General features: G+C 48.9%; 1 long non-coding RNA gene across 1 annotated transcript in view; it reads right to left on the bottom strand.

Moving 5' to 3' along the window:
• Positions 1-18: 18 nt before the first annotated feature.
• The window catches only part of LOC120991187, a 51723-nt gene continuing 38771 nt past the window's right edge, over positions 19-12970 (bottom strand). The window contains exon 3 of the long non-coding RNA XR_005776535.1: positions 19-67. This is a non-coding gene — a long non-coding RNA (uncharacterized LOC120991187). The remainder of the gene's footprint in view (positions 68-12970) is intronic.

The raw sequence follows: 12970 nt of genomic DNA on the forward strand, positions 1-12970 counted from the left end.
CTCCTGACTGGAGATGGGTGATGGGAGTCACACAGTCCCCCGATGTCTTCTTCACTATTGTGTACTCCTGTGGATGGAGAGAGACACTTAGGGAATAAATATGAAGGGCAGACCCATTGTCTCGGGCATTGGCAGCCTCACTGCAAATATTAGTACATACGTGGACACCATCCTGCGTCCATTTGTAGTGAGCCTGCCATCCTATGCCCGTGACACCATGGATGTGTTACAGCGGTTGGATGGTATCTATTGTGACGAGGGGGTATGGTTGGCAAGCCTGGATGTAGAGGCCCTGTACACCTCTATACCCCATGAATTGGGATGTGAGGCTGTAGGGACCTTTCTCCAAACGAGAGGTGAACACTGTTGCCGCCACAATACCTTCATCATGCAACTCTTGAATTTTATTCTGACTCAAAACATCTTTCTCTTTGACCAACGCATCTACCACCAGCTCAGGGGGGTTGCGATGGGCAGTCCCTGTGCCCCGACGTTTGCAAACCTCTACCTAGGCTGGTGGGAGAAGGAGGTGGTGTTCACTGACATGATGGAACAATATACATCTTGTATCCATTTGTGGATTAGATATATAGATGACGTGTTGACACTATGGAATGGCACCAGTACTAGCTTTACGCACTTTGTGGAAGCCCAGAATACTAACCAACTAGGCCTATTTTTTACATCTGAAATGCAAGAGAGCCAGAATACCTTCTTGGACCTTACTATCTTAATGGGTAGGGACAGGAAAATTACCACCAAATTATTCAGAAAACAAACTTCCACTAATAGTCTCCTGCATTGGGAGAGTGGACATCCCCGGGCCCTCAGTAGTGGCATTCCGAAAGGACAGTACCTCAGGGCCAGAAGGAATTGTTCTGAGCTAGGTGAGTTCAAGGCAGCGGCCTCTGATTTAAGATCTAGATTCAAAAATCGAGGGTACCCACAGCATACTCTGAAAAAGGCATACCATCATGCCATGAGTGCGAATCGGAGCGAACTATTGGTCCCAAAAAATAGGACCATTATTGATTCCACTCCTCGGATTTTAGCTACTTTTGACAAGGCTCATCGACAGGTCCGTGAGATTCTGCAGAATCATTCGTCTATTCTTCCGTCCGATCCAGACATTGGGTCATCTATATCTGATCGTCCATCTGTCACGTATCGACGTGGCTCTAATTTACACGATCGATTGGTGCACAGCCTCTACACACGTCCTACGCCTGGTACATGGCTCAAAAATACAGCGAAAGGCACCTTCCCCTTTGGTTCCTGTATTATATGCAAGCACATCAAAGGAGATTCCTTCACCAGTTTTTCGATTGGGGAGAGATATAATATCCGTTCCTTCATTAGATGCACCTCAGTGGGCTTGGTGTATTTGATTACCTGTAAATGCGGCCTATAGTATGTAGATAAGACCAAACGCAAGCTTAGGAGGAGAATAGGTGAACACCTATCAGATATCCGCAACCTACGGGACACAACTGTGTCACGTCATGTACGTGAAGCACATGACGGTAATCCCGATGTTTTGCGAGTTCAAGGGATTGTATTGATTAACAGATCCATACGCGGTGGAGATATTGACACATTGCTACTCCGGAGAGAAGCAATGTGGATTTTCAAGCTGCAAACTATCCACCCGAGAGGTTTGAATGAAGCTATTTCATATGCTTGCTTCATCTAATCCAATTGAATGTACGACATAACTGTGGTTTTCTCCACTTGTGTTAACTGAGTACAGGCATATACAGCAATATGATGATGTCCCCTCCTGCTTGTCTTTCCTGATTTCTCCACCTTTTTTACTGTGATTGGCACTTAATTGCAGAGAACAGATATGGAGGTTGACACGCAGGGAAGGTAGGTGACACACTGTTTTAGGTCTGGTTTGTGTTTGTTATTTAATGGTTCTAGATTTGATGTAGATGGATACTGATCTGTTACCTGTACAGGTTCTCCATTATACCCACATTGGAACGAGGCGATTGGACCATATATGAGCCGCAACTTTCGGTTCCCCCAATACAGTAGCGCATCTTGCGCAATCATGAGGAGGTGTATGTATTCACCAGGGTACTCAGCGGGTCAAGGGGCGGATGTCAGATGACGCGCCTTACCATGATTTGCGGGAGTACCAGTACACACCGCCCCCATAGGCGGGGCTTGTCTGATATCCTTTCGGCGCTCGTGCGCCCGCGTACGGCCGTCATAGCGCCGGAGCCTTGACAGGCAAAAGTGTGGGGCACTTTTTCCTCTACAGGCTTACCTTATTGAGAGACTTTCGCTCCTGATGACACGGAGCAGACCATGTCACGTTGAAACGCGTTGAGCCGGTGATCTCCATTTAGGACACGGCTCTATAGGCAGGGTGCATACTAAGTGTCAGGCAGCGTACCAGCTGACCTGGTAGTGTGAATGCGGTCCGATACTTAGACCCAGTGCTGTCTTGCATGAATGGGTAGGCAGATGTAGGCAGCTGAGTGAGCATCTATAGAATTACTCAATACTGTGTGGATGCAGTTTGCTGGAATGCCCTGACAGGGTGTGTGATGTATTTCACATACTAATAGTCTATGAGATTGGAAGATAACACTGATTCCACTCATAACAGGGCTTCCAGCAAATATTAGCACAAACGTGCCAGCAGGACTAGGATTTAGTGCAGACTGCATGTTATGTAGTGGGTCTATTATTTTCCTGAACTACATTACTTCAATCTGGAGCCTGAAATTCACGAAAGTGATGTATAGTATTTTCCCGTTTTAACCAGATATTAATAAACACTTTTTTATTTTTGTGGCAAAACTAATCTCGCCACTGGGTTTTGGAGGAGCCTGGTTACCAGCCTCTTGCCCCAGGATTATGGGCCCTCCCATCAGCTATGCTTCCTTTGTTCACAAAGGACTTTTACTAACTTTTGAACCCCTGGTCTAATTCGTGCCATTTTGGGATATGTTAAATGTCTATGTGTACTGTAATGGGTGGGACATTGTATATTTGAGTAGTGATGTCTGTCCTATTGTCCCCACGTGTGTATTGGCAATTTCCTTTTGTCGTGAGAGATAATTGAATTACTCCTCGGTTGTCTCCAGGACAGAAGACATTGTGTATTCTCCTGCCTGTGATAATTACATCAACCCATTGTGTAAGGTAATTGTATCACAGGCAGAGGGGAGGATTTTGTGTGGGAGTGTTTTACTGTATTGTACGTGGTTATTGGTTGTGTTTACAAAACCCTGTGGGTGGTACTGATGTGTACCAATGTTATATAAGATCAATAAACACACAGCTCTGGGTGACCACTGCTTGACCCTCAACACAGAGCCTCGTCTCGTTCTTGGGGGGATTCACTCTATGCTATTAGAGACTGATTGCTAGGAGTGTAAGCCGCTTGGGTGCGTTTCCTATTCGTCTGCTAGCAGCTATTCGTGAGGTTCCGTTCGGAGTTTGGAACATTCCCTTGTATGCCGTTACAATTGGTGGCAAGCGGCAGGATCGTTCTCACAGCCAAGAAGGACAGCTACAAAGTAACATCATTCCCTGGAATTACAATTTGAGGACAACCCATGTCCCAGTACAGCGTCCCTGACAGCAGCAGGATGAAACCAGCAGTGGCATACGATGAGGAAGACCTGGATGGCCGGGATGCATTAAGGAAAGGCATCTGGTACCAGGCCCTGGATAATGTACAATATCAGCGAGGCGAGAGTCTCCTCAGTGAAGAGCAGCGATTGCAGAAGCAAGTGGACCTGCGGATGCCCTTCCTGGGAGAGCAGCCCCTGGAGGAATGGGTGAAGGTACTAGAGCACCGGGTATGGCAGGAGCTATGGCTGGAGGATGCCTACCAGGCGCTCTGGTGGTATATGGCACAGTATATACCCTGAACAGCTGAGCATGACAAGCCAGAGGGAGAGGAGTTTGATGGTCCTGGCTTGTTATGGGAGTCCTTTGCAGAGCCTGACTTCGGGAGCCCTGCACAGTCCAGACTTCAGGACATTTTCTACCAGAGGGAGGCTAGGCAGGATTGGGATGACCCCCATGAGGTAGAGAAAGACCTGGCTCACCTAGCAACCCTGGAGTGGGAACTGGAGCAGGACTACCGAGATCTCTTCCACTCCATTGGGAAGGCTCAGCAGGACAGCAAGATGACAGACCCAGTTCCAGAGCCCTTCAGCTGGGAGGATATTGTGGAGGTTTACTGGGAAGAACCCCAGGTGGCCGGTGGAGATGGGACCGAGGTCTCTCCACCAGTCCTGCAGGGAATTGGGAGGCCAGTCTCCATTCCCCAGCGGCAGGCTGAGTTACAGGGGGCAGAGACAGTTGGTCCTGTCCCCCAGCAGCAATGTGATATGCAGGGAATTGGGAGCCCAGTTTCCATTCCCCAGCGGCAGTGTAATCTACAGGGAATTGGGAGCCCAGTCTCCATTCTCCAGCGGCCGTGTGATATGCAGGGAATTGGGAGCCCAATCTCCATTCCCCAGCGGCCATGTGATATGCAGGGAATTGGGAGCCCAGTCTCCATCCCCCAGCGGCAGTGTAATATGCAGGGAATTGGGAGCCCAGTCTCCATCCCCCAGCAGCCGTGTGATATGCAGGGAATTGGGAGCCCAGTCTCCATCCCCCAGCGGCAGAGTAATCTACAGGGAATTGGGAGCCCAGTCTCCATTCCCCAGCGGCCGTGTGATGTACAGGGAATTGGGAGCCCAGTCTCCATTCCCCAGCGGAAGAAAAGAGAAAGACCCTGGATGTACCAGACACAGTTGAGGGACAGTGCCTACTCAGTATAGATGTGCCGAGACATCCGAAAAGGAAATAACTCGGTACAAGCTCCGAGTGCAATGGTAGAAGACGAGAGAAAAGAAGCTCAAAGTACCAAAAATAATAATAATAGCAAAGTTAATATTTTATTGAATCAAGAACATGATAAAAAGACACATATACAATTGATGCCACAGACAGGGGAGGGGGAGCGCTTGTTCTCTCCTTCCCTGCTCCCCCTCCCCTGTCTGTGGCATCAATTGTATATGTGTCTTTTTATCATGTTCTTGATTCAATAAAATATTAACTTTGCTATTATTATTATTATTTTTGGTACTTTGAGCTTCTTTTCTCTCTTCTTCTTCCATTCCCCAGCGGCAGTGTGATATGCAGGAAATTGGGAGCCCAGTCTCCATTCCCCAGCGGCCGTGTGATGTACAGGGAATTGGAAGCCCAGTCTCTATTACCCAGCAGCAGTGTGATATGCAGGGAATTGGGAGCCCAGTCTCCATTCCCCAGCGGCCGTGTGATCTACAAGGAATTGGGAGCCCAGTCTCCATCCGCCAGCGGCAGTGTGATATGCAGGGAATTGGGAGCCCAGTCTCCATTCCCCAGCGGCCGTGTGATCTACAAGGAATTGGGAGCACAGTCTCCATCCCCCAGCGGCAGTGTGATATGCAGGGAATTGGGAGCCCAGTCTCCATTCCCCAGCGGCCGTGTGATCTACAAGGATTTGGGAGCACAGTCTTCATCCCCCAGCGGAAGTTTAACGCACCAGGGGGAGACAGTAAGCCCCACAACAGTGCAGATGGGACCATGGTCTCTGCACTCACAGCACAGGGGGTAGGGACAGTCGGTCCTGTCCCCCAGCAACAGGGCTGTTTAGCCAAAGGGGAGACAGTTGGTCTCCCCCCACAGCAGCATGGTGGTCTATCTAAAGGGTAGACAGTCGGTCTCTCCCTCCAGCAGCAGAGCGGTGTATCTAAAGGGGAGACAGTCGGTCTCCCCCTCCAACAACCAGGCTCCAACCAGGCTACTTCCGTGGTAGCGCTGGCACCAGGGCAGAGTACCGCTGGTCTCTGCCCACTCAGCAACCCACCAAGGCAGTCTACCAGCCCCCCACACAGCCATGGTGAGGCACCTGGACATGGACAAGTTTATGCCTTGCTCAAGTGTAGTAACCATTTATTGTGGGTGGGCTGTACTACTGTTTCTATTTTGTGGGTGGGCTGCTGGACTAACAAGGGCACTGACTGGCAGAAGGGGAGATGTGTGGCGAAACTAACCTCGCCACTGGGTTTTGGAGGAGCCTGGTTACCAGCCTCTTGCCCCAGGATTATGGGCCCTCTCATCAGCCATGCTTCCTTTGTTCACAAAGGACTTTTACTAACTTTTGAACCCATGGTCTAATTCGTGCCATTTTGGGATATGTTAAATGTCTATGTGTACTGTAATGGGTGGGACATTGTATATTTGAGTAGTGATGTCTGTCCTATTGTCTCCACGTGTGTACTGGCGATTTCCTTTTGTCGTGAGAGATAATTGAATTACTCCTCGGTTGTCTCCAGGACAGAAGACATTGTGTATTCTCCTGCCTGTGATAATTACATCAACCCATTGTGTAAGGTAACTGTATCACAGGCAGAGGGGAGGATTTTGTGTGGGAGTGTTTTACTGTATTGTAAGTGATTATTGGTTGTGTTTACAAAACCCTGTGGGTGGTACTGATGTGTACCAATGTTATATAAGATCAATAAACACACAGCTCTGGGTGACCACTGCTTGACCCTCAACACAGAGCCTCGTCTCGTTCTTGGGGTGATTCACTCTATGCTATTAGAGACTGATTGCTAGGAGTGTAAGTCGCTTGGGAGCGTTTCCTATTCGTCTGCTAGCAGCTATTCGTGAGGTTCCGTTCGGAGTTTGGAGCATTCCCTTGTATGCCATTACAATTTTCTTTTAAATACGTTCTTCAGGCAGTGTGATATAAATAAACCCTTCAGGGGCCATGTGCTCTCCTCCGGCCCTCTCCTCCTGGTACAACGTGCCTACTTACCTTCTCGTGGCTCCTACAACATGACTATTGGTCCCTGGTCACATGATACATCACTCACCATACTGGGGGCTGATCTTCAGGTTCTCCGTCACTTGGAAGATTTGGAGGCCATTCTACAGGACCCTGGACTCTTCCTATCACTTCCTATGATGGATTCTCCTTCCCGATGCCTGACTTGTTACAGAATACAATAAAGAGGAGAGAAATCTAGAAAAGTTTACCTCTCCGCTCAGCAGGGAGATGATCTCCAAGGTAAGGTCTAATATTCTTCTGCTGATCTCCTTCCTGTCCATCCTTGGTGGATCATTCAGGAGAAGGGCCTTATTGCTGGTTTTCTTCATCCCTCCTCCAAAAAAAAAAAAAGGAATAAAGTTTAAAGAACCACTCGTATGAATTTTTTTTTTTTTTTTGCAGACTTGAATTTCAAATAGATCTTAAACCTTCTATACTAATAAAGTTACATTTTTAGATGCTTAGTTTATACAGAAATTTACATCTTCATTTTCTGTTAATGCATCATGTGATTTAGATAGGACTAACTATTCTGTCCTTATACTTAGGTCTTCCTCAACAGGTCCATTTCTCCCTTTCCTGTGCAGCTGGAAACTACAAGCAGAGACTAAAGGAAGATCGTCATCTGCTGTATCCCCCTCAGCAGCTCTTCCTTTCTGCTTCCATTGTGGAAGTGCCCATAAGTACAGGAGGAGCGGGAAGCAGAGAATGCAGCGCTCCCTGGGCTCACTGTTCACCGCTTCCTGGTCCTCGACCGCTCGTTAGGCTACCTTCACACGTCCGTGGTGTGTTGCGGGTCCGCAACACACCAGCCAGTCACCCCCATAGAAATGCCTATTCTTGTCCACAAGCTGAGGACAAGAATAGGACATGCTCTATCTTTTTGCGGAGCTGCGGACCCAAAATCGGGGCCGCGCTCCGCAATTGCGGCTGCAGACAGCACACTGTGTGCTGTCCGCATCCATTCCGTCCCCGTAGAGAATGAATGGGTCCGCACCCTTTCCACAAAATTGCGGAAAGGATGCGGACCCATTTTGCGGACGTGTGAATGGAGCCTTATGCTGTGACTTCACGCTGTGCACATCAGGTTACAGCACAATGTGCAGCAGAGAGCTGGATCCTAGGAGTGGCGGCGGTGTCTGGAGCAGGAGCGGTAAGGCTACTTTCACACTGGTGTTTTGAATTCCGTTTGTGAGATCTGTTTCAGGGCTCTCACAAACGGTTCAAAACGGATCAGTTCAGCCCCAATGCATTCTGAATGGATAAGGATCCGTTCAGAATGCATCAGTTTGGCTCCGTTCCGCCTCCATTCCGCTCTGGATGCGGACACCAAAACGCAGCTTGCAGCGCCTGGCCGTGCGGAGCCAAACGGATCCATCCTGACTTACAATGCAAGTCAATGGGGAAGGATCGGTTTTCACTGACACAATATGGTGGAATTGAAAACGGATCCGTCCCCCACTATAAGTTAGGACAGATCCGTTTTCACTTAGACTTTTTTTTGACAGAATAATGCAAACTGATCCGTTCTGAACGGATACAAGCGTTTGCATTATAGGTGCAAATCCGTCTGTGCAGATACCAGATGGATCCGCACCGAACGCAGGTGTGAAAGTAGCCTAAGTTGATATTAGTTTTTTGCTCTGAGCATGGGGGTCTGAACTGATGGGTCATTCACACTGTGGGTCTGATCTGATGTCTGAATGGGGGGGGGGGATATCTTATTTATATTGGGGGTCTGATCTGAGGTCAGATTGGAAGTCTTATTAATATTAGGGGACTGATTGGGGCTCTGAGCTGAGGTCTGATTAACCCCTTAGTGACCACCCATACGTGTTTTTACGGCGGTCACTAAGGGGCCTTAGGCTGGGCCGCCGCGTTTTTACGGCGGCCTAGTCTAAGCGCTGCACGGCTCCCCCGTGCAGCAGGGAGCGCGGACCTGGCTCTCACATGAGAGCAGGGTCCCTGCTCTAACAGCCCGGACTGGCAGGAGTGCCGATCCGGGCTGTTTAACCCTTTACATGCCGGGCGCAATGGCGCCCACTGCATGTAAAGTGGTGACAGAGGGAGCAGACTCCCTCTGTCTCCCATCAGCACCCCAAAAATGCGATCGCGGGGTGCTGATGTGCTGGGAAGCTTACCTTGCTTCCGATCAGGGCCCCGAGCCTGTCTTCCGTTTACCTCCAGCAGGCTGCTGGTCAATGTTTGAATAGCATTGCTATTGAAATGTAATGCATTATAGAGATAATGCATTACATTTTAAAAGCAATCAAAATACTGTATATTATAGTCCCCTTGTGGGACTATTAAGTAGTAAAAAAAATAGAAAAAAAATACACATTTATTAAATAAAAAAAAATCCATAAAATAAAAAACTATGCTATTCAATGAAAAAAATTGCAAAAAGAAAATATCCCCCATATGTTTGGTATTGCCGCGTCCGTACCGACCGGGACTACATAAATATTACATAAATTATCCCCTATGGTGAACGTCGTAAAAAAAAAAGACAGAATTTCGAATTTATTCTTAGTTTCCACCGAAAAAAACTTAATAACAAGCGATCAAAAAGCGGCATTTACTCCAAAATCATACCAATGAAAAATACAAGTCGTCTTTCAAAAATCAAGCCCTCACACAATTCCATATAAAAAAATATAAAAAAGTTATGGGTCTTGTGAAGTGGCAATGCAAAATCATTTTTTTGGTAATAAAAGGGGTTTTATTGCAAAAAAAATAGTAAAACGTAAACAAAATTATAAGTATTTAGTATCACTGTAATCGTACTGACCCAGAGAATAAAGATATTATGTTATTTGTACCGAAAAATGAACGCCATAAAATTTATAATGTAAAAACGCAGTGGCAGTATTGCTATTTTTCCCCATCTCCCTCCCAGAAAGAGTTAATAAAAGTTAATCAGAAAGTTATGTGTACCCCAAAATGGCGCCAATTAAAAACTACAACTTGTCCCGTAAAAAACAAGCCATCATGAAGCTATATAGATGAAAAAATACAAAAGTTATAGCTCTTGGAACGAGACCATGAAAAAAGGAAGAAAAACGCTTGGTCATAAAGGCCCAAACAGGCTTGGTCACTAAGGGGTTAACATTGGTAGTCTTATCTGAAAAATATTATTTTCTTATTCTCCTCCTCTAACACCTCGGTGCGTCTTATAGGATGAAACAATACTGTATCGTGCTTGAAAAGCACCAAACTGTTATTCCTTATATTCTTATATACTTACTAGACATTAAGCCCGTTACAATAACAGGCGCTAGAACAGTAGTGCTGGCACTGTGATGGGGGATCTGTGGATGGCACTGTTATAGGGGATCGGTGTATGGCACTGTTATGGGGGGGATCTGTGGATGGCACTGTGATGGGGGATCTGTGGATGGCACTGTGATGGGGGGATCTGTGGATGATACTGTTATGGGGGATCTGTGGATGACACTGTTATGGGGGATCTGTGGATAGCACTGTTATAGGGGATCTGTGGATGGCACTGTTATGGGGGGGATCTGTGGATGGCACTGTGATGGGGGATCTGTGGATGGCACTGTGATGGGGGGATCTGTGGATGACACTGTGATGGGGGATCTGTGGATGGCACTGTTATAGGGGATCGGTGTATGGCACTGTTATGGGGGGGATCTGTGGATGGCACTGTGATGGGGGGGATCTGTGGATGGCACTGTGATGGGGGATCTGTGGATGGCACTGTGATGGGGGGATCTGTGGATGATACTGTTATGGGGGATCTGTGGATGACACTGTTATGGGGGATCTGTGGATAGCACTGTTATAGGGGATCTGTGTATGGCACTGTTATGGGGGGATCTGTGGATGGCACTGTGATGGGGGATCTGTGGATGACACTGTGATGGGGGGATCTGTGGATGACACTGTGAGGGGGGGATCTGTGGATGGCACTGTGAGGGGGGGATCTGTGGATGGCACTGTTATAGGGGATCGGTGTATGGCACTGTTATGGGGGGGATCTGTGGATGGCACTGTGATGGGGGATCTGTGGATGGCACTGTGATGGGGGGATCTGTGGATGGCACTGTGATGGGGGGATCTGTGGATGATACTGTTATGGGGGATCTGTGGATGACACTGTTATGGGGGGATCTGTGGATAGCACTGTTATAGGGGATCTGTGGATGGCACTGTGATGGGGGATCTGTGGATGACACTGATGGGGGGGATCTGTGGATGGCACTGTGAGGGGGGGATCTGTGGATGGCACTGTGAGGGGGGGATCTGTGGATGGCACTGTTATGGGGGGATCTGTGGATGGCACTGTTATGGGGGATCTGTGGATGGCACTGTTATGGGGGATCTGTGGATGGCACTGTTATGGGGGATCTGTGGATGGCACTGTGAGGGGGGGATCTGTGGATGGCACTGTTATGGGGGGATCTGTGGATGACACTGTTATGGGGGGACCTGTGGATGGCACTGTTATGTGGGGATCTGTGGATGGCACTGTTATGTGGGGATCTGTGGATGACACTGTTATGGGGGATCTGTGGATGATACTGTTATGGGGGATCTGTGGATGACACTGTTATGGGGGATCTGTGGATGGCACTGTTATGGGGGGATCTGTGGATGGCACTGTTATGGGGCTGGTCTGTGGCTGAAACTTATTGGGGTCTGTGGCTGACACTGTTATGGGGGTATATGTGGCTGACACTGTTATGGGGGTATATGTGGCTGACACTGTTATGGGGCTGGTCTGTGGGTGACACTTATTGGGGTCTGTGGCTGACATAGTTATGGGGGTATCTGTGGATGACACACAGCATCTTATGCTATGTGTCATCCACAGATCCCCCCATAACAGTGTCGCTGTTTAGTGTGAATGTAATGGCAGCGGGGCCCGGTGCAGTCACTGTATTGCACCGGCCCCGCTCAGAGTAGTAATACTTTGAATAACTGTAATAATAATAATAACGATCTTCACTTCTTCACTTACTACATGGTGAGGCAGGAGGCCGGGCGGGCGGCCAGGCACTGGCAGCGTAACTCACTACATCATGCACCTGCGCCGACTGCTTCATTCATGCAGTGGGCGGAGCAGGGGCGTCACTTAGTGAGTTACGCTACCAGTGCCTGGCCGCTCGCCAGGCCTCCTGCCTCACCATGTAGTAAGTGAGCGGGGAAGGTGCAATACAGTGACTGCCCCCCGCTGCCATTACAATAGGATGCTGCACATGTAGTGTCCGTGGAGTGTGTGCCGATGGAGCGGCGTCTGGCCGCACTGCGCGTGCGGCATAATGAGTAAGATAGCCGGTTCTCAGTGTGGACGGCTCCCCGGGATCTGTGACGGCTGCGCTGTCCCGCGTGCTCCGGGCAGAGTATAACTCTAAAAGCCGCTGTGCCCGGCTCCCGGCGTCCTCCTCCCTGAGCACTGCTGTCCCGCCGCTGTGCCTCCGAGCCCGGCTCTGCGACCTGGATTGGCCTGTGTGTGTGTGTCCATCCGCTGCGCATGCGCACTTCTATAATCGGCACACACGCACGCACGGACACCAGCCCTGAGCACGTACACAGGGCTTTTATTAGTATAGATAATATTTTCTCTTACTGTAATACTTACTTATATGTAGCTGTAATATGCGTCACTGCACTGACTTTTGGCTGAGACTGCAGGCACTGTGACTGGTGGCTGATATGACTGCCACTGACTGGTGGTGCTGAGACTGCTGTCACTGTGACTGGTGGCTGATACGGCTGGCACTGACTGGTGGTGCTGAGACCACTGGCTCTGTGACTGGTGGCTGATACAGCTGGCACTGACTGCTAGGACTGACTGGTGGTGCTGAGACTGTGGGCACTGTGACTGGTGCCTGAGAATGGCTGGCACGAACTGCTGGCACTGACTGGTGGTGCTGAGACTGCAGCTGATGGCTGAAACAGCTGGCGCTGACTGGTGGCTGAGACGACTGGCTGTGCCACGTGGTGCTGAGACTGCTGGTGCGTTTTGGTGTCCGCCTGGCGGTGCGGAGCCGAACGGATCCGTCCTGACTTACATTGTAAGTTAATGGGGACGGATCCGTTTACATTGACACAATATTGGTGCAATTGTAAACGGATCCGTCCCCCATTGACTTTCAATGTAAAGTC

This window comes from Bufo bufo, chromosome 2 (genome assembly GCF_905171765.1).
Source record: "Bufo bufo chromosome 2, aBufBuf1.1, whole genome shotgun sequence".
In the NCBI taxonomy this organism is placed as follows: Eukaryota; Metazoa; Chordata; class Amphibia; order Anura; family Bufonidae; genus Bufo; species Bufo bufo.